General features: G+C 37.0%; 1 protein-coding gene across 1 annotated transcript in view; it reads right to left on the bottom strand.

Moving 5' to 3' along the window:
* The window catches only part of CCDC141 (coiled-coil domain containing 141), a 220,131-nt gene that overhangs the window by 144,786 nt on the left and 54,093 nt on the right, over positions 1-21,252 (bottom strand). The window lies entirely within an intron of this gene.

Here is a 21,252-nt window from a genome sequence, read left to right on the forward strand (position 1 = left end):
AATGTAAGAGCTAAAACTATAAAATTCTGAGAAGAAAACAGGGGTTAATCTTCCTCATTTTGAATTTAACAATGTTTTCTTAGATACGACCCTGGAAGCATAAGCAGCAACAACAACAACAAAAAGAGAAATTGGACTGCTTCAAAATTAAGAACTTTTAGGTATCAAGGACATTATCAAAGAAGTGAAAAGAAAACTTATAGAATGGAAGAAAATATATGATAATCATTTCTCTAAAGTATACAGAATAGATAAAGAATTCTTCCAACTTAACAATTAATGAAAAATACCTCAACATCATTAATCATTATGAAAATGCAAACCAAAACCAAAATGAGATGACAATTCACACCCACTAGAATGACCACAAATGTTTTTCACAAACAGAAGATGGTAAGTGTCAGCAAATGTGTGGAAAAATTGGAATCCTCATACATTCCTGGTGGGAAAGTAAAATAGTGCAGTTAGAAAACATGTAGGCAGATAGATAATAGAGAGGCTTGGGAGGTAAGAATAAGAAGTCACTGCTTAATGGGCATGGGGTTTCATTTTATTGTGATGGAAATATTTCAGAACTAGATAGAGGTGGTGGCTGCACAGAATTCTGAATGTAGTAAATGGCACTGAATTGTACACTTTAAAACAATTAATTTTATATTCAATGAATTTAACCTCAATAAGAAAAAATTATAAAACTAACAGATTTAAAAGGGAACAAAATGACATAAAATTATATAATATTAAGATTAAGGGATATAACTGCACATAGTAAGTCTTGGGTTTCTTTTTAGGTGTAAAAGGAATATTTTTGTTAATAAACGTCAAATTGGGATAAAATGGGAAGTTTCCTTTAAAAAAGTTAATAAAACTGTCCTAAGAAAATCTTATCACTAATGCCCTCATCATCACTATCATTACTACCATCACCAAGGAATATATTGAATAATTTCTCAAGAAAGTATGTCCCCAACAGGTACCAATCCCAGAGAGTTTGGGGGTGGGAGTGTTTTGTTTTGTTTTGTTTTGTTTGATCTTGTTTTATTTTAAGGCAAGGTCCCAGCTACCTTCAAGAAACACAGACAGATATTCTATGCTGCTTAATCTTCTTTAGACATAAGAAACATTCTCATTCATTTTAAAATGTCAGCATGATTCAAATACCAAAATGTAACAAGATAATACCAAAAATTATAGATCAATCTTACTTGTGATATTTTTAAATGCAATTTAAGTAGATTAAACCCCACAGATTATTAAAGTATAATAAACACACAATTGTATGCGTTTGTTAAAACACAACAAGGCTTGCACTTAAAAAAGAGTGAATTGTACTTTACATAAGTAATGCCTCAATAAAATTGGTTTAAAAAAAAAAAAAAGAATACACCATGACCAAGTAGGGTTTAGTCCAAAAGAGCAAGGATAGTTTAATATTTGTAAATTAAATTAGTAATATAATACTTAAATAAAAATAAGAGGAGGAGGGGCAAGATGGCAGAGGAGAAGGAGACCTAAATATGATCAGGTCCCAGGAGTTCAGGTAGATAGTTATCAAACTATTCTGAACAGCTACAAACTCAAGAGGAGATAGAAGAGGAGAAGAGCAGCAACTTTAGGAGCAGAAAACTGACCATTCTTTAGACAGTAGGACGTGCAGAGAAGTGAATCCAAGGCAACATTCAGGAAGATAGACCATGGTGGGAGGTGCTGGCTCCCAGCAAGTGATAGAGTAGCACAGCACAAAAAAAGAACTTTTAGAAGTCTGCTCCACTGAGGGACCTTGCTTCAGAGGCTAACAGAGGTGTAGCCCTTGTGGGGACACTGGTCACAGGACCCACAAGGTCACAAAAAGACCAGGGGTGTCTGAGTGTGGCAGAGCTCCCAGGTATCAGAGCAAGGAAGCTGGCTACGGAGATGGAGCCAAGGAGAGGGCTCTCAGCTTGGGATTACCTTAAACTGTGATCCAAGGCACAGTCAGGCCTGCACTTGGAGCAGGGACTCCACAAGTGGCAGATCTGGAGAGACCCCTTCCTTCCTCTGTGAGGAGCAGCATGGGAGCATGTGGCAGGGGTCTGCTGGGTTTGGAGACTCCAAACAGGGCCATGGGCAAGAGATAGAAATGCTCAGTTACAGGCTGGGTGACTTTGGAGTATGGCCAGAGACTAGGGAGACAGAGGAACTGACTGCTTTTCTCTGAGGATGCTTTGAGGAGTAGGCCCCTGAGCTCTCAGCACCTCTAGGCTGGAGACTGGGAGGCTGCCATCTTCATTCTACTCCTAAAAACTATATGGAAAGTGTTCAGGGAACAAAACCTCCTGAGACCAAAACCACGTAGATTACTTAGCCTGGCCCCTGGCAAGGGTGGTGCAATTCCGACTCAGGCAAAGACATTTGAGAATCACTGCAACAGGACCCTCCCCAAAAGATCAGCAAGAACAGCAAGCCAAGACAAAATACAATGATCAATGAGAACTGCGGAACTCCAGAGCTAGGGGAAAGCAACCCATAGAATTCATAGCTTTTTTCCCATGTTCCTTTAGTCTTTCAAGTTAAATTTTTAAAATTTTATTTTTTTCTTATTCTATTTTTTAAAAATTTTCCTCTTTCTGATTTTAACATTTTTAAAACTATTTTATCTTATTGATACCTGTTTAAAAATCTTTTTAAATTTTCATGGTTATAATCATATTTTATCCCTTCATTGTATTTAACATTATTTATTGTATACATATAGGTTGCTTTTCTTTAAACTTTTGGGATACAACTTCTTCTAATAGATCAAAATACACCCTCATTCTAGTGCCTGGCTTTGTTCTAGTCTCCAGCCTGATCACATTCTTTCCTCTTTTTCTTTTTTAACCAAATTCTTACCTTATCAATTCCTTTTTAAGAATCTTTTTAAATTTTCATCTTTATAGTCATAGTCCATCCCTTCATCATGTTTCCCCTTATTTTTGTGTGTGTACATAAATATATATATATTTTTTCTTTCCTTAAAATTTTGGGAAGCAGTTTCTTCTAACAGACTAAAATACACCAAAAATCAAGTGTGTGGCTCTGTTCTATTCACCAGTGTGTGTATATATATATATATATATTTTTTTTCTTTTTTCTCCCTTTCTTCTCCCTTCTGATTTGGTTTGTGTATATTTTTCTGGGGTCACTGCTACCTTTTAGTATTTTATTCTCTCATCAGCTATTTTTACCTGGAAAAAATGACAAGGTGGAAAAACTCAGCACAAAAAAAAAATGAACAAGAGGCAGTGCCAATGGCTAGGGACCTACTCAATACGGACATTAGTAATATGTCAGAACTAGAGTTCAGGATGACGATTATCAAGGGGCTGGCTGGGCTCGAAAAAAGCATGGAAGATATTACAGAATCTCTTTCTGGAGAAATTAAACGTTTTCTGGAGAAACAAAAGAATAAAATCTAAGGTGATAAATTTTTTTAAATCTAAGGTGAAATTTTTTTAAAAAAGGTATTAATGAGGTGCAATAAAAAATGGAGGCTCTTACTGCCAGGATAAATGAGGCACAAGAGAGAATGACTAATATAAAAGATAAAATGATGGAGAATAAAAAATTTAAGCAAAAGAGAGACAAACAACTACTGGACCATGAGGGGAGAATCTGAGAGACAAGTAATACCATAAGATGAAACAATATTAGAAAAATTGGGAGCCCAGAAGAAAGAGAGAGGGGGGCAGAAGGTATATTGAAACAAATTATAGCAGAGAATTTCCCTAATTTGTGAAGGGAACAAGCATCAAAATCTAGGAGGCACAGAGAACCCTCCTCAAAATCAATAAAAATGGGTTCACACCCTGTTATCTAATAGTAAAAATTACAAGTCTCAGTGATAAAGAGAAAATCCTGAAAGCAGCCTGGGAAAAGAAGTCTGTAACATACAAGGGTAACAGTATTAGATTAGCAGCAGACTTATCCACAGAGACCTGTCAGGACAGAAAGGACTCGCATGATATATTCAGAGCACTAAATGAGAAAAACATGCAACCAAGAATACTATATCCAGCTAGGCTATCATTGAAAATAGAAGGAGAGATAAAAAGCTTCCAGGACAAACAAAAACCAAATGAATTTGTAAACACCAAACCAACCCTAAAGGAAATATTGAAAGGGGTCCTCTAAGCAAAGAGAGAGCCTTAAAGTAACAGACCAGGAAGGAACAGAGACAATATACAGTAACAGTCACCTTACAGGCAATACAATGGCACTAAATTGATATCTTTCAATAGTTACCCTGAATGTAAATGGGCTAAATGCCCCAATCAAAACACACAGGGTATCAGAATGGATAAAAAAACAAAACCCATCAATATGCTGTTTACAAAAAACTCATTTTAGACCCAAAGACACCTCCAGATTTAAAGTGAGGGAGTGGAAAACAATTTACCATGCTAATGGACACCAAAAGAAAGCTGGGGTGGCAATCCTGTTATCAGATAAATTTGATTTTAAGCCAAAGACTATAATAAGAGATGAGGAAGGACACTATATCATACTCAAAGGGTCTGTACAACAAGAAGATCTAATAATTTTAAATATCTAGGCCCCTAACATGGGAGCAACCAACTATATAAACCAATTAATAACAAAATCAAAGAAAGACATCAACAATAATACAATAATAGTAGGGGATTTAACATTCCCTCTCATTGAAATGGACACATCATCTAAGCAAAAGATCAACAAGGAAATAAAGGCCTTAAATGACACATTGGACCAGATCGACATCACAGATATATTCAAAACATTTCATCCCGAACCAAAAGAATACACATCCTCTCGAGTGCACATGGAACATTCTCCAGAATAGATCACATCCTGGGTCACAAATCAGGTTTCAACTAGTACCAAAAGATTGGGATCATTCCCTGCATATTTTCAGACCACAATGCTCTGAAGCTAGAACTCAATCACAAGAAGAAAGTTGGAAAGAACCCAAATACATGGAGGCTAAAGAGGATCTTACTAAGGAATGAATGGGTCAACCGGGTAATTAAAGAAGAATTTTAAAAATTTATGGAAACAAACAAAAAAATTTTATGGAAACAAATGATAATGAAAATACAACTGTTCAAAATCTGTGGGACACAGCAAAGGCAGTCCTGAGAGGAAAATATATAGCGGTACAAGCCTTTCTCAAGAAATAAGAAAGGTCTCAAATACAGAACCTAACTGTACACCTAAAGGAGCTGAAGAAAGAAGAACAAAGAAAGCCTAAAATCAGCATGAGAAGAGAAATCATAAAGATCAGAGCATAAATTAATGAAATAGACACCAAAAAAAAAAAAAGTAGAACAAATCAACTAAACTAGGAGCTGGTTCTTTGAAAGAGTTAATAAGATTGATAAACTCCTGGCCAGACTTTTCAAAAAGAAAAGAGAAATAAATAAATAAATAAATAAATAAATAAATAAATAAATAAAATGATGAATGAAAGAGGAGAGATCACAACCAACAAAAAAGAAATACAAACAATTATAAGAACATATTATGAGCAACTACACACCAGCAAATTTGACAATCTGGAAGAAATGGATGCATTCCTAGAGACATATAAACTACCAACACTGAACCAGGAAGAAACAGAAAACCTGACTAGACCCATAACCAATAAGGAGATTGAAGCAGTCATCAAAAGTCTCCTAACATGAAAGAGTCCAGGGCCAGAAGTCTTCCCAGGGGAATTCTACAAACATTTAAAGAAGAATTAATACCTATTCTCCTGAAACTATTCCAAAAAATAGAATGGAAGGAATACTTCCAAACTCTTTTTATGAAGCCAGAATTACCTTGATCCCAAAACCAGACAAAGAGCCCATCAAAAAAGAGAATTACAGACCAATATCCTTAATGAACACAGATGTGAAAATTCTCACCAAAATTCTAGCCAATAGGATTATTCACCACAACTCAGTGGGATTTATTCCAGGGCTGCAAGTTTGGTTCAACATCTGCAAATCAATCAATGTGATACAATACATTAATAAAAGAAAGAACAAGAACCATATGATACTCTCAATAGATGCTGAAAAAGCATTTGGCAAAGTACAGCATCCTTTCTTGATCAAAACTCTTCAAAGTGTAGGGATAGAGGGTACATACCTCAATATCATCAAAGCCATCTATGAAAAACCTACAGTGAATATCATGTTCAATGAGGAAAAACTGAGAGCTTTTCCACTAAGGTCAGGAACACAGCAGGGATGTCCACTATCACCACTGCTATTTAACATCATACTAGAAGTCCTAGCAATCAGACAACAAAAAGAAATTAAAGGCATCCAAATTGGTAAAGAAGAAGTCAAACTATCACTCTTCACAGATGATATGATACTATATGTGGAAAACCCAAAAGACTCCACTCCAAAACTGCTAGAACTCATACAGGAATTTAGTCAAGTGCCAGGATATGAAATCAATGCCCAGAAATCAGTTGCGTTTCTATACACCAAAAGCAAGACAGAAGAATGAGAAATTATGGAGTCCATCCCACTTACAATTGCACCCAAAACCTTAAGATACCTAGGAATAAACCTAACCAAAGAGGCAAAAAATCTGTACTCAGAAAACTATAAAGTACTCATGACAGAAATGGAGGAAGTCACAAAGAAATGGAAAAATGTTCTATGCTCATGGATTGGAGAACAAATATCGTGAAAATGTCCATGCTACCTAAAGCAATCTACACATTTAATGCAATCCCTATCAAAATACCATCAATTTTTTTCAAAGAAATGGAACAAATAATCCTAAAATTTGTCTGACTAGAAAAGACCCTGAATAGCCAGAGGAATGTTGAAAAAGAAAACAAAAGTTGGTAGCATCACAATTCCAGACTTCAAGCTCTATTGCAAAGCTGTCATCATCAAGACAGTATGGTACTGGCACAAGAACAGACAGATAGATCAATGGAACATAATAGAAAGCCCAGAAATAGACCCTCAACTCTATGGTCAACTAATCTTCAACAAAGCAGGAAAGATTATCCAATGGAAAAAAGTCTCTTCAAAAAATGGTGTTGGGAAAATTGGAAAACCACATGCAGAAGAATGAAACTGGACCATATCCTTACACCACACACAAAAATAGACTCAAAATGGATGAAAGACTTCAGTGTGAGAAAGGAATCCATCAAAATCCTTAAGGAGAACACAGGCAACAACCTCTTTGACCTCAGCCACAGCAACTTCTTCCTAGGAACATCGCCAAAGGCAAGGGAAGTGAGGGCAAAAATGAACTATTGGGACTTCATCAAGATCAAAAGCTTTTGCACAGCAAAGGAAACAGCAACAAAACCAAAAGACAACTGACAGAATGGGAGAAGATATTTGCAAATGACATATCAGATAAAGGGCTAGGATCCAAAATCTATAAAGAACTTATCAAACTCAACACCCAAAGAACAAATAATCCAATCGCGAAATCTGCAGAAGACACGAACAGACATTTCGGCAAAGAAGACATCCAGATGGCCAACAGACACATGAAAAAGTGCTCGTCACTCGGCATCAGAGAAATACAAATCAAAACCACAGTGAGATACCACCTCACACCATTCAGAATGCTAAAATTAACAAGTCTAGAAATGACAGATGCTGGCAAGGATGCAGAGAAAGGGGAAACCCACTGCTGGTGGGAATGCAAGGTGGTGTAACCACTCTGGAAAACAGCATGGAGGTTCCTCAAATAATTGAAAATGGAGCTACCCTACATCCCAGCAATCACACCCCTGGGTATTTACCTTAAAGATATAAATGTAGTGATCCAATGGGGCATGTGCACCCTAATGTTTATAGCAGCAATGTTCACAATAGCCAAACTGTGGAAAGAAACTAGATGTCCATCAAGAGATGAATTGATAAAGATATATATATATGTATATATATATATATATATATATATATATATATATACGTATATATGTATATATATATATATACCACACCTCTTTATACCTATACACACACGCACACGCACACACACACACACACACACACACACACACACACACACAGTGGAATACTATGCAGCCATCAAAATAAAGGAAATCTTACCATTTGCAACAACATGTATGGAACTAGAGGGTATTATGGTGAGCAAAATATGTCAATCAGGGAAAGACAATTATCATATGATCTCTCTGATATGAGGAATTTGAGAGGCAGGGCAGGGGGTCATGGGGGATAGGGATGGAAAAAATGAAACAAGATGGGATCAGGAGGGAGATAAACCATAAGAGACTCGATCTCATGAAACAGACTGAGGGTTGCTAGGGGGTGGAGGGATAGGGATAGGGTGACTGGGTTATGGACACTGGGGAGGGTATGCTATTATGAGTGCTGTGAAATGTGTAAGCCTGATGATTCACAGACCTGTACCCCTGGGGCAAAAAATACATCATATGTTAATAAAATAAAAAAAAAGAAAACTTACACTGAAAGAGTTGGGAAAAATACAGCATTCATTTCTAATCAAAATTCAGCTTGAGAGAAGAAAAAGAATATTTGTTTAATTAAAAAGAATATTTATTTGATTCCAAGATCAAGTATCTTTCGCACTGGTAAAAATTTGAATCAATCAAGAGTACTGTCAAGAATCCATTCCTGCTTACTAAACATTGCTTTGGAATCATCAGTCCATGTGATTAAGTTTAAAAAAATGTGCAATATGATTGTTTATCTAAGCACATCTAAGAAAATCAACTAAATAATCATATAACAAATTTTAAATTTCCTTAAATTTCCAGAAGTAGACTGATTACAAGACAATGAAGGATATCTGATACTTGTCCATAATTCAAAAATTAAATTTATTGAAGTTATAGTTTTGCATGTAATAAAGTGAATTTTGACAAATGTATATGTGTAAGTAACCATCACCATAATAATTTTATTACCCCAGAAAGTTTGCTTATAGCCCTTCTCAACCAATCCTGCCCACTTCATGCCCCAGGATGACACTGATATACTTTCTGCCACTTTAGATTAGATTTTCCTTTTCTGGAGTTTCACATGAATGATATCACAGAGCATGTAATCTTTCCCATCTGGCTTCTTTCAATCAGCATAAAGTTTTTGAGATTCCTTCATGCTCTTGCATGTATACTTTTCATTATGGAGAAGTATTCCACTGAATGAATATACCATAGTTTATCTGGTTATTTATTGACCTTTGGATACTTTCAATTTTAAGGCACAATGTCTATGCCTATTAGGAAAATTTATGTATAAGTACATATATATGTATATATATGAATATGTATATTTTCATTTTGCTAGGTATTTACTTAGATGTTTTCTACTGTATTTTACTTTCTTATTTATGCCACCTTGTATGTTTTAATTTTTTTTAAAGATTTTATTTATTTATTTGACAGAGAGAGAGATCACAAGTAGGCAGAGAGGCAGGCAGAGAGAGAGGAGGAAGCAGGCTCCCTGCGGAGCAGAGAGCCCGATGCGGGGCTTGATCCCAGGACCCTGAGATCATGACCTGAGCCGAAGGCAGCGGCTTAATCCACTGAGCCACCCAGGCGCCCCTGTTTTTAATTTTTTATGAGAACGTTATTTTTATCATTGGGAAAAATGTGATGTTCATTTTTACAATTATATAAAATAGAACTATTCCGAAAAAAGCAAACAAAGTAGCTCTGCCATGGTTTTACTGGAAACAGGGGATCTGAGTTATCTCCAGTTAGAATTCTAGAGCAGTTCTTCTCTTCCTTATACTTTCAGATTATACCCTAAGACATATTATACACTTTAATTGTATTATTGTTCCCAGTTACTTGCTATTTCTCCCTGTAAGAGGATTATATTCTCATAAATGTGAACAGGAGTTTTGTGTGTCATTCCTGAGCAAAACTTTTAAGAACCAACAAGAGACTCTACCGTTTCTCTCTTCATAGAAGGAAATACTTCTTCATCCTGGATCCCAAAATAAGGAAGAGAGGCAAAACTGAACTGTAATTACCATGAAGGCAAGATGTAATATGAGTAAGAAATAAAATCCATTACTCTGAGCCACTGCTGCTGGGAGGTTGTTTATACCCTAGCACCCCCAGATACATACAAAAAGGTAAAATCTTGTATTATACATCTAAGTTTCTCTCATCCTCAGTAAAGAAGTAAAATAGAATTCATAATGCAAGAAAAGAAAATAATCTAGACCAGAGCCTGAAAATGTCATCGTTAACTAAAAGTCTCGGGCAGACTGGGTTGAACATGCCAATGACCTCTTCAGAGACATGAACTGAATATATGCCAGCTCTGATCTTCTTGGTGTTTAGGCTAAACCAGACAAACAGTTTAGCCTAAATTCTTGTTTAAATTGCCATAAGAATTAGATGAAATGTGCATCTTATCTAGCTATGGGAAATCACTGTGTCTGGGCATTTTTTTCCTATGTGACAAGTTTTAGATTATCTTGAGGGCTGGTTAGTTTTGTATTGTGCATGTTTTTTCATTTTGTATTTTTTGTCATTAAAAGGGAATGACTTGGCCTTAATTTCTACTTATAATGGGTGTTAGCTCAAGAGGATATAAGGAGAAGAAAGAGATAATATTAGGAATTTTAAATTCAAGATACCTCGTTGGATGACAGACTGTATTAAGAACTGAACATAGGAAGACTTGATCATTGCAAGGCCGAGATTCAGGGGAGAATGTGAAATGGGCAATGAATTCATTCTAGGGCAAAGCTAGTGGATATAATCTTTCAGTGATATTTCTCAGATTTGACAGAAGGGTGATAAGATAAATCTGAAAGTTGGCTATTTCTACATCCAATAAATAGGGTTGTCTTTAGAGGTGTTTTTTCAGCTTTGTTAATTACATATACAACAGTTCCTCTTAATACTGTTCTTTTCCCACTGAAGCTAAAGGTCATAAATCAGTAATGCAGAGGTTTTGGGGACAAACATTTTGAAGGACTATAATTCTGGCTTCCAATATTTCCTTTGGACTCTCCCATGACCTCCAGTGTGAACCACAAAAAATATTCTAGTCACTGCAATCCAAAGGCCAGAACATTCTTGCAGAACCCTATGGGTTTAATTTAGTACAAGTTGCACTTGGGATTTTCTCCAAAAAAGCCAATAGACAGTCTGCTTTGAGGACTGGCAAGTAACTATCTGCTCCAAATTCTCTTGGAATTTAGATCACTCTTTGGGTGCTGGGTTCAGAGATCAAGTAAGGTTCAATGCTCCCCAGGGCCTATCAAACACCATCTAAAATACTGGAGAAGAGAGAGGGACCCAGACAGTGAAATAGGCAGGATTTATGGAACAGGGATATTTCTCAGCCAATTTAAGATCTCAACATAATGATCAGTTGAAGTATATTTCTGTGAGATTCCTGAGATCTGAATCTAAAGCCCAAAATCCACCATCCAGGCGTTTGATGTTTAACACTTGGTCTCTGTCTCTGTCTTGAAGGTCTTAGGAAGGCCATGAGATTCTTCTAGTGTTCTCCAACTTTCCATGGTTGCCCATGTACATGACACCCTATTAACCAGCCTTCCCTTCTGAATCTGGTATTATCTCATATGTTGCTGGCACTCAGGAAATACTGTTCAATTTTTTTTTCTTTCTTTTTTTTTTAAAGATTTTATTTAGTTATTTGACAGAGAGAGATCACAAGTAGACAGAGAAGCAGGCAGAGAGAGAGAGAGGAAAGCAGGCTCCCCACTGAGCAGAGAGCCTGATGCGGGACTCGATCCCAGGACCCTGAGATCATGACCTGAGCCGAAGGCAGCGGCTTAACCCACTGAGCCACCCAGGCGCCCTATACTGTTCAATTTTTAATGTGGATTGCCAAGCCCCTATGGAGACCACCTCTTTTGTCTCTGTAAAGGAAACACAAGAGATCTTGTGTGGTCTCACTCATATTTAAAACTCTAGCACCTATCATTGGTTCTTCTTCTTCTTTTTTTTTTTTTTTTCCATTGGTTCTTAACTAGAATGCCCCAAAGGAGTGTCTGGAAACATGATGAAGCATTTTTAGTTGTCACAATGTTTGTGTGATGGAGAGTGGTTTGATGAAGTATTATGCCACAAAACAGAAACCCTACTAAGAAACACTGAAGTCCCTGCACATAGTGGGGGCCTAATAAATATTCATGGTAGAATGTGTGGGAGAGACTGAAGAGGTTTCTTGCACTCTCTCTTGAAAATCATTTCAACCTATTCCTTCTAGTTGGGGCACCTGGGTGGCTCAGTAGGTTGAGCATCTGCCTTCAGCTCAGGTCATGATCTCAGGTCCTGGGATGCAGACTCCCACTGGGCTCCTTGCTCATTGGGGAAACTGCTTATTCCCGTCCCCACTTGTTCTTTCTCTTTCATGTTCTGTTTCTCTCTCTCCCGCTCTTTCTCAGATAGATAGATAGATAGATAGATAGATAATTTTTTAAAAAAATAATTTCACCTTATTTCACAGGCTGTTGGAGTTTAGAGGCCATTGTTCCCATCTGACATTAAGTTCAGGAAGCCCCTCTAGCAAAACCGCCACACAGCATCCTTTCAAGGGCAGCAGTTCTCCATTACTTTTGGAGCAAATCCTTCCACAGTTATTTTAAAACCGTTCTTAGACTGGACCAAAATTAATTTGTTCCCTTATTCCCTAGAATGCCACACCCCCAGCATTTCCAATGGTGGGAAAAACCCCTGACAACACCCTGCAGGCCTTTTTCATCTCTCGCTTCTTATTTAGACCTGAAGAGTTCCTGTAAAAATGTCCCAGATTTATTTATTGTGCAAGTGGAATCCAGGCAACCCTGAGGATACAATTCTGACACCTGAAGTAAGTCGGTACTGCTCCCACCTTCACCACATCTCTTCCATGTTGAGTACTATCAAAAACCATTAGGTAAAAAGATAAATTAGTACCTGAAAACATACATAAAAGGGGAGAAAGCTCATTTTTGCTTATCTTATTTATCAATACCTCAATATACCTAATGTTTATATAGTGCTTTATAGTTCAAAGGTTTACATATTATCCCTAAAGTACTTACAACATCCTCAGTCAACAGGGCGCTATACAAAGTATTTCACTTGAATGGAAAGAGTGCTCTTTATTCTCCATTAAACCTAAAACCAAACTGTCACTTGTTCAACAACGATACAATAATACTCTCAGTGACTCTTTCGGTTCACAGAAGATAACACCTAATGGAACCTGAAGGTATTCAAGAATGTATTCACTCATCTATGCTCTCATCCATTCAGCAAGAATTTTCCAAGCATCTCTTAATCAAGTCATACAAACTGTGGTAGGAGATATGAAAGATTGGGGAGGGGATATCCACTTATGATTGTATTGTTTTCTTTTCTTTGATACTTCAGCTTTTTCTTAATACCCACCCACTTCTCAACCTCTAACTTACCTCATCCCTGCTAACTTACTGAAATATTCTTGTATAGTTCCACAGTGACTTCATACTTGTTAATGCCAACAATCCTCATTTATTTTTTTGTGATTAATACTGTTAAATGCTCCTTAAAATTTTTTTTTCTTCCATTGGTTACTACTGCACTCAGATTTGCCTTCTGTGCTTTGTTTCTCTCATACAAGTCTGCTTTCTCTGCCTAATTTTGAATGTCTAGGTGTTTCAGAAGACTGTGGTCTTTACTCCTTTCTTCTCACTCAGCAAGTAGGTGTCAGGACTGAGCTGGGGAGATTATATCGAAATTATTTGTGTGACGTTTTCAAACAATACTTAACTTCTTCCAGAACTTTAGATGTGGTCCTGTGGACAGAAGGCAAGTTATTCCAAAGTCTGGATGGACTATCACAATGAGCCACAAATACTGATTAGATTGCATTTCCATATAATCCATGGGTAGAAGGTGAAGGAAAAAATACCTCTTCACATGTGAATGCATAAGCTCTTATAACAACAACCACTGTTTTATATAATTTATTTCTCCTTATTTTTAAACTCTATGGAAAATCTCCACAAATATCCAATAACTACCTCAAACTCAAAACATCTAAAACGCAACACCAAAAATACAAATAATCCAATTAAAAAATAGGCAGACAACCTGAATAGACATTTTTCCAAAGAAGACATACAGATGGTCACCAGACACATGAAAAGATGTTCAACAACATCATTCACCAGAGAAATGAAAATCAACATCACAATAAGATACCACCTCACACCAGTCAGAATGGCTAGTATCAAGAAGACAAGAAATACTGTGTTTGGTGAGGATGCAAAGGAAAGGGAACTCTCACACACTGCTGGTGGGAATGTAAATTGGTGCAGTCACTATAGAAAACAGTATGCAGGTTCCTCAAGGAACTAAAAACAGAAATACCAGCAATATGAATAATTCTACTTCTTGGTATTTACCTGAGAAAAATGAAAACACAATTTGAAAAAAATACACGCGCTCCTGAGTTTACTGCAGCATTATTTACAATAACCAAGATATGGAAGCAACCTAAGTGTCCACCAATAGATGAATGGATAAAGATGTGGTATATATACACAATGGAATATTACTCAACCATAAGAAAGAATGGAATCCCACCATTCACAACAATATGGAAGGACTTAAAGGGTATTATGCTAAGTGAAATAAGCCAAAGACAAATGTCATATGATTTCCTTAGATGTAGAATCTAAAAAGTCGGTTAAGCATCTGCTTTTGGCTCAGGTCATGATCCCAGAGTCCTGGAATCAAACCCCACGTTGGGCTCCCTGCTCAGCAAGGAGCCTGCTTTTCCCTCTCCTCCCGCCTGTGCTCTCTCTTGCTATCTCTGTCACTATCTCCGTCACTCTCTCTCTCTCAAATAAGTAAGAAAAATCCATAAGGAATCTTTTTAAAAATGAACAAACGAAAGAGAAACAGTCATAAATTCAGAGAACAAACTAGTGATTGTCAGCGAGGAAGAGGGTGGGGGGATGGGCAAAATAGGTGACAGGAATTAAGAGGTACAAACTTCCAGTAATAAAATGAATAAGCCACAAGGATGCAGAGTACAGGATAGAGAACGTAGTCAATAATATTGTAATAAGTTTGTGTGGTGACATATGGTAACTACACTTCTCATGGTGAGAATTTCATAATGTATATAATTGCAAATCACTATGTTGTATACCTGAAACTAGCATACTATTATATGTCAACTATATCTTACTTGGAAAAAAGACAAGTAATGAATCAATCTTGCCCACATTGTGTCAGCCAGGGGCACTTTAAAAAAAAAAAAAAGAAGGGGCGCCTGGGTGGCTCAGTGGATTAAGCCAAAGACAAATGTCATATGATTTCCTTAGATGTAGAATCTAAAAAGTCGGTTAAGCATCTGCTTTTGGCTCAGGTCATGATCTCAGGGTCCTGGGATCCAGCCCTGCATCGGGCTCTCTGCTCAGCAGGGAGCCTGCTTCCTCCTCTCTCTCTGCCTGCCTCTCTGCCTACTTGTGATCTCTCTCTCTGTCAAATAAATAAATAAAATCTTAAAAAAAAAGAAAATCTAAAACTGACCATGTCATCTTATCCACCAAATCTCCTACTCTCCTGGCTTTCAGGAGCAAAAAAAGGGAAGACATCTGTTACTTATTCTTGTATCCCCACATGTCCTTCAGTTCCAAGATGTGATCAGTTCCAAAGATCTATTGAGTCAACCTCATACATATCATTCAAATCTTCTCCTCCGTCTACTTCTATCCCTCACCTCTGTTGTCTCTCTTCACTTCTCACCTGAATTTCTACAATAGTCTCTCAGCTTGTCCTTCTGTCTCCAAGTTCACTCTTAGCCGATCCATTCTCTGTCCTAAGGTCATACAGATCTTTCTGTATCAGAAATATGATGTCACCCAGCAACTCATGAACTTTTCATGGCTTCCAATTGATTTTAAGATAAAATTTAAAGTGTAAGTGCAGCATTTAAGACCTTCAGTGTTTGAGTCTCTATTTAATCTTGTTTCTGTTCATTCTCTCACACTGCTTTCCAGTTCTCTGAACTTTCTGTGGTTCCCTGATTCTCCCATGTTCTAATCTACATGTTTCACTCTAGAACGTTCTCCCTTACTGCCACCACTTTCCCTGCCCTCTCCTGTGACTCAGATATACCTGAGTAATTCTTCATCATCCTTCAAGACAACTTCTCAGGGGTTGACTCTTTCAGCAAGCCTTCCCTCAACCCCAATGTCCATGGGTCTAGGGTATTTGCCCCTTTTTAAAAAAAATTTTTTCCCCATGCAGGAGATTTAAAGGAGGGAATGAATCATTGGAACAACACCTGTAGCAGGGGAGGAAGCAGGGGTGGGCAGAAGGACAAGTTGAACTGTGATACAGATACAACTGATGTCTCAGCCAGTCAAGGGGCACTCGGGAACTGGGATAGGCCTTTGGAGTTGATGCCCATGGAGGTGCTATGTCCCCTCATGTTAACCACTTATTGTATGAGAGGTGTCCCTGAGCAGGGCATGTACTTCAGAAAGCATGACTCTCTTCAGCTGAGGGATATTCCTAAGGAGGAACTCCACTGTGATCCCTCAGCAGCCCGTACTCCTGGCAGCTGGAGAAATGAGCACACTGATCCTCAAAGGAGGACCTGGGAGGCACACCACAGCATCATCTACATAGATTATACAAACAGTTCTGAAACTCGCTTTTCATCCCAAGAGTAGGAGATCTGCCATTTTTAGTAGTTAGATTGATCTTATTTTTAGTAGTTAGATTGATATTATTTTAGTGGCTACATAGGATTCCAGAAGATGATGTACCACTGGCTTTTGTTGGTGGACAGATTGTTCCCAGCTCTTTATGGGCAGAAAAAATACTGCAGGTTTAAAGATTTTACCAATTTATTTGAAAGAGAGAGTGAGTTAGGAGAGGAGCAGAGGGAGAGGGACAAGAAGACGCCATGCTGAGCATGGAACCCAACATGGAGCTCAATCCCATGACCCTCAAATCATGACGCCAGCCCAAATTAAGAGCCGGTTGCTCAACCAACTGAATCACCTAGCACTCTGTATTTGCCCCTTTAAAGTGCTTTCCACTGGGGCGCCTGGGTGGCTAAGTCAGTTAATCTCAGGTCATGATCTCAGGGTTGTGAAGTCGAGCTTTTGCTCAGCCCAGAGTCAGCTTATCCCTTTCCATGCCATTCTGCCCTTACCCCCACTCATTCTTTCTCTCTCAAATAAATAAATAAATAAAAGTGCTTTCTGCTAGTATAACAATTATATAGCAAATTTTTTATTTTTCTGATTATGAAAATAATGTAATCTCATATTAAAAATGGGGAAAATAGAAAAAATTTTTAAAAAACACATAAATTCCTTATAAATCCACTCCAGAGATAACCACCATTAATATTCATATGGCTTTATACACATACATATACACATACACACACACACACCCATAACTAGAATCATATGGTATAGATCAGGAAGCAGCAAACTGGCCATCATCCAAATCCAGGCTGTAATCTCTTTTTTGTATGGTCTACAGGTTAAGAACCATTTCTACATTGTTTTATGTTTTACATTTTACATTTACATTAGGTGGTTTCAAAACAAAATTTTTAAAAATACTATTTCATGATATATGGAAATTATATAAAATTAAAATTTCACTTTCCATATATTTTTATTGGGATACAACCATGTTTATTGGAACAAAACCCATTTGTTTATGGATTGTCTATGGCTGCTTTCACATTATAGTTGCAGAGTTTGAATAGTTGCAACTCACATAGTAATATGACCCACAAAGCTTAAAGTATTTACTATCTGACCCCTTACCAGAAAGTTTGCAGACCTCTGGTGTTACAGCTATGCTGTTTTTCTAATTCACATTATATTATGAATCCTTTATTTTTCAATATTTTGTAGAAATGTTACTTGTAGTGGTTGTTTAATATCCCATCAATAAGGCCATGATTTGTTAAAGTATTCACCTCTTATAAATATTAATTCTGGTCTCCATTTTTAACTGTAATAAGTAATTTTGGGCTGAGTTAATTCCAACAATTCTCATTTCATTTGACTTCCTGATTCTTTCATATAAATCTTTGTGGTTCTCTCCATAAGACAAATTCTGAAGAATAGAATGATTAGGTCAAGAATTGTACCACATTTTCAAGGCTCTTGATGCAATAACTAAATTGTCTTCCTGAAAGTTAGTATCAACTGACAAGCATTATCACAATATATTAAATTTGTCTATTTATGTATCTGACTTCTCCACCAAGCCTTGAAGACAGGAACTCTTTACATTCCCAGTGTGCAGCTGAGTGCGAGGCTCATAAGGATTACATACACAATAGATGTATGAGGAATGAGTAGCTCGGCCTGAGTGGTTGCTTTTTTGTCCAGGCCCTTTTCATTTCAGCACAGTAAAGCAGTGTTTCTCAATCTCAAGAATTCAGGAACTCAGAGAACAATTCGGTGGACTCCCAACTTGAGAAAACACCAGAAGGGTCAAACTGCTGCTCCATTGGAACCAATGAAATGAAAAACACAACCAAAGTGTAAGCATTGAAATTTGGCAGCTTATATTAAATATTTTAAAATAATTATCAAAAATTTGAAATCAGGGGTATCTGGGTGGCTCAGTCAGTTAAGCATCTGCTTTCAGCTCAGGTCATGATCCCAGGGTCCTGGGATGGAACCCGGCATTGGCATCAGGCCCCCTGCTCAGTGGGGAGTCTCCTTACCCTTCCCCCTCTCCCGCCACACTTGCTTGTGCTTTCTCACTCACTCATTCTCTCTTTCTCTCTCTCAAATAAAGAAATAAAATCTTTTAAATTTTTTTTTGAAATTATTTTAGGCATTCATGGATCTCTGAGACTATGTCTCTAAACAACCGGGGATCTGGGAAGCACAGTTTGACAAACAGTGTAATAGAGGAAGCAGGGGATGAGCAGGGACAGAGTAGGGGGCGGGGGCTTAACTGTGCCAATGTACAGCAGCAAAGAGAGCAAGGAGCAGATGTTCTATGCTGAAGAACTGTGTAATTAATATATTTCCAGTGATAAGAAACCACTTCCACCTTTTTAGCTTTGTGGTTGCCCTTTTTGTGGAAGGAAGAAAAGGGGAGCCACTTTGACTGACAAAAATCACAGGGTTGAACAGAAAGGTTGGAGAAGGAGGTAAAAGTAGGAAGAGATATGCTGGACTGCAAAACACCTATAAATCAGGAAGCCTCAGGAAACAGATCCAGAAATAGGAGGATTAACAGTCAGGAAGATGCCAGTCATGCCAGAATGTGATGCAAGAAGATTGAGACCAGGAAGGACAGTTGAATGGATGAGGTGAAGCTCCCAGAAGGCATCCCAAACACATCGAAATGATACATCTCACAAACACGCAGGGTACTCGGTATGCTTCTTGTGGAATCACGATAGCTATGGAGTATAGGTTGCCAAGAAACATTAAGTGAACAGGTGAACAATCACTCAGATGACTTGATTTATGCAGTAAGCCAATCTGGAAAATGGTATAAAAATCTTTTTTGCCCAGTGCTTGCTTCTGTATTGAATTACCCTGATATTTTTTGTCTGGGTATTTTAACATTTCTTGATGAAATTTAAAATTTTTCATGTCCCAAAGAAGAAACAAAATTTGCTTGTGAAAAAAAATTTTGAGGTTTTGTCTAGTCTTTCCTGTTTGGAGATTATATTTTAACACCAGCATGTACATGGGGGTGTCTTTCCAGTGGTGGAGATGAATTTGCCTCAAATGGCTATACTACAAAAGAGTAATTATGTTTATTCTGTGATGTATAATAGTGATTCAGACACAGAATCTGGGGCCCCCATTCTGACTACACTTAGTAGTTCTGCACTTTTTTTTTAAGAGTAGCACTGGTACTTTTTCTCCAGTCTCAAGTCTCAGACTATTCTAAAATGGGAACAATAGTAATAGCTACCTTATAAGGTTTTGTGAAGATTAAAGGAAATAATCCATGGAAACTCTTAGTGCCTGGTATACAGTAAACATTCAATAAATGTTAGTTATTACTGTAATTATGCTTATGTGTACCTTCTAACAGGGATTGTTTTTATGGATTTAAAACCACAGGATAAAGAACAGACTGAAGTCCTAGCAGTAATAAACAAAATGACCCCATATCCCAAATAGGAAACAAAAAGCTAATTCTGACTTGAAGTGGGTACATGACATGCCAATCACTGTAGCCTGCAATAATAATTTCAGGATTGATAAATTTCAAAGCATACAGTATTTTCATTTGAGTCCAAATAATAGTAATGTACCTCAAAGACACATAAGTGTTAGAATATATTTTATAAAGAATTGTCTTTCCAGAAAAATTCTCAATCACTCATTTTGTCCTTAAATTTTACACTAATTCCTTGTGGTGGAATGCTTTCTTATATGTATGCAAACAATTCATTGTATCACATATGCTCGTATCACATATGAGATGGGTAATACAAACATTCACTACTTAAAATTAATGTACAAATGTAGGAAACTTGACAAAAGTCTATGTTACAGTCTTAACATTTAAGTTAAGTTCAAGTCTTAACATTTTGGGTTTCATAGTAAATCCAACTACCTCATCAAATTTACTCCATTAGTTTCTGAAATCCATCTTTAAGTAAGAATAAAATGTTGTATTCTGGGATTTGTGGTTCCTTTGAGCAGAGAATTGTATTGGTGACTAGGAAGACATCAACATACTCCTTTTTATGCATCTCTGGGTCCCATCCCTCACTAAAACAAAGTAAACACATGTGAAAGCAAATGTGTTTTGTCTTTATTGCAACCACACTGCCAATTCTGATATCAAATGTATTCTGAATCAATGTTTATAGTCATATTCTGCCATTTCTTTTAATGCTAATAACTGTCCTATCAAACTGGTTTCAAAATTCATCATTCATACTAATGACCAATTTTCTTAAGTATAATAAATAGCCATTTAGATTGGTGGATTGGGTTTAAATATTCTTTGAATCAATAAATATTTGGGTTTACTGTTAATCTGATTCTAATTTTGCTGCCAAGCATTTCTGTTATTTGTTGTTACATTTCAGAGGCAGGATGAAGATGCCAACTAAAATTTCTATTTTACAGATCAGATCTGAATATTGATTTTATAAAGTTTTCTCAACACAATACCTTGTCCTCTCTATCAGGTATCTAAGAAACCTCTGAAGTAAAGAAAAATACAAAATTTAATCTTAAGAGCAACAAAATTTCCTTTGGTTTCTTGAGAGTTTTGAAATTACCAAACTTACC

The sequence above is a fragment of the Meles meles genome, chromosome 9, assembly GCF_922984935.1.
Source record: "Meles meles chromosome 9, mMelMel3.1 paternal haplotype, whole genome shotgun sequence".
In the NCBI taxonomy this organism is placed as follows: Eukaryota; Metazoa; Chordata; class Mammalia; order Carnivora; family Mustelidae; genus Meles; species Meles meles.